This window comes from Terrapene carolina, unplaced genomic scaffold (assembly GCF_002925995.2).
Source record: "Terrapene carolina triunguis isolate 2854851 unplaced genomic scaffold, T_m_triunguis-2.0 Scaffold32558, whole genome shotgun sequence".
NCBI classification, from domain to species: Eukaryota; Metazoa; Chordata; order Testudines; family Emydidae; genus Terrapene; species Terrapene triunguis.
Window position 1 is genome coordinate 5,073 of NW_020696909.1, and position 2,162 is coordinate 7,234.

Here is a 2,162-nt window from a genome sequence, read left to right on the forward strand (position 1 = left end):
ATCATTTTAGTTGCCCTTCTCTGAACCTTTTCTAATGCCAGTATATCTTTTTTGAGATGAGGAGACCACATCTGTACGCAGTATTCAAGATGTGGGCATCCCATAGACTTCTGTAAGGGCAATAAGATATTCTCCGTCTTATTCTTTATTCCTTTTTTAATGATTCCTAACATCCTGTTTGCTTTTTTGCCTGCCGCTGCACTCTGCGTGGACACCTTCAGAGAACTATCCACGATGACTCCAAGAGTGTTGGCAACAATGATCTCTACATTCCCAGTTCATATTAATAACGTCATAGCAGCCTACAGAGAAGTCTCATCCGTTTCTCCCTTGCCGCTTCGGCAGATTGAGAATTAAGCCCGAGCCCCCAGCATGGCTAGGTCGGGGTTGTTCTGGGCTCTGTGGGGGGAGGGCTCAGCTGGGAGAAGGGGCAGACTAGGGGAGTTTGTCTCTGATATATAAGGGCTTTGTCAGCAGGAAGCTGTAGGTCACATGCTGGGGGTGACAGTGGGGTTTGAGCTGGGGCAGCAGCAGCAGGGGAGCAACGTGTGTGTGTGTGTGGGGGGGGTCACTTCATAAAAATGAACCTGCCAAGCCTCTCCCTCTGCTGCAACAAAAGCCTCATTTATCTCCTAAACTCCCTGCCATGAAAATCTCCACCTCTCCCCCGCACTGAGAGACCCCCTCACTCCCATGGAGATTTGTAATTGTTCTAACTCTAACTCTAACTCCAAACAATTTCCCCAGAAAAATTATCAAGGACATTTCAAATGAGAAAAACAAAACAAAACAAATGAAAACCAGAGAAAACCCCCACCCCACACAGTTTGGGTCTGAATTTTTCTACTGAAATTTGGAGATAATAAAACTCATCACTCTGTTGGCCAGAAACCAAAGCTAGACCTCCCCCGCTGTATCTCTGACTTCTGCTCCCAAACCACCAATGCGCTAACTCCTCTTGGGAGACATTTCTCTGCACAATACTGTGGCTATTCCAATTATTGACTCTAGGAAACATTTTCCTTAGCCTGGCTCCATGTGTTTCTCTAGCAAAGGTCAGTCCCTGGCCCCAGGGCCAGTGCTACCATTAAGGCAAACTAGGCAGTTGCCTAGGGCGCCAAGATTTGGGGGCGCCAAAAAGCGGTGCCCCCAATTTTTTTTTACAGCGTTCCTGGGCTGGGCTGCCGGCGGCGCGCTGACACTTAGGGCAGGGTGGGGGGCAGGGAGCTGCCGCAGGGCTGGTGGGGGGTCGCAAGGAGGAAGTTTCGCCTAGGGCACAAAACTTCCTTGCACCGGCCCTGCGGTCCAGACATCCTCATTCACATCAAGCTTCCAGTTCAGAATCATTTCCCATTCCCGCTCTGTGGGAGGGGAGACTTTTCAAAGCGCTCTCTGTGCGACTGCACATGGCTAAGCAAAGAGAACAAACCCCAAATCCCCCCTGTGCTTTGGGAGCCAGGTTTGCTGTGTGAATTCTGGATTTCAGATGACTTCAAGCCTGGGCATTGTGATTATTTACCAGTTTCTGTGGCATTAGTGCAGTGTTATTCTCTCAGCTGTGATGGCCGAGTGGTTAAGGCGTTGGAGTTGAAATCCAATAGGGTTTCCCTGTGCAGGTTCAAATCCTGCTCACAGCGAGGCCTGTGTTTTAGCCAGTCTCTAACCCGGGCAATACCTCTGTAGAACCCCCTGAGACACTCTCAATTCTCTCCCCACCCCAAGTAAATCTTGTTCTGCTCCTTTCATAGAGATCCCTGGGACACCACCTCACACTGTGTCCCTGAGGTGTCAGGCAAACTCTCAGCACCTGACCTCTGCCACTCACCTAGCGTCCCCTGCCCCATAGATCAGCCATAATCCTGGCTGCTGCTCCTCTCTCTAGAGTGTGAAAGGAGCCGAGTCAATACAGCCAGAGGCGCCGACTCCATGGGTGTTATGGGGCTGCAGCACCAACAGGGAAAAAAATAGGTGCCCAGCACCCACTGGCAGCCAGCTCCGCACCTCTACCTCCCACCTGCTAGCAGGCCTGGCCGACAAGCTCCTCCTCTTCTCCCTCAGCACCTCCAGCCTGCCAGTGATCAGGTGTGCGGGAGGAGTGGGGAGAGGAAGAAATAGGGCCGACTGGGAAGAGACTGGATGGGGTGGGGGTTTGGGGTCAGGGC

At 51.6% G+C, this 2,162-nt stretch overlaps 1 non-coding gene across 1 annotated transcript; it reads left to right on the forward strand.

Annotated features, from left to right (window-relative positions):
• Positions 1-1,555: 1,555 nt before the first annotated feature.
• TRNAS-UGA lies at positions 1,556-1,637 on the forward strand. Its single transcript has one exon. It is a non-coding gene; the product is annotated as a tRNA-Ser (tRNA).
• The last annotated feature ends 525 nt before the right edge of the window (positions 1,638-2,162 follow it).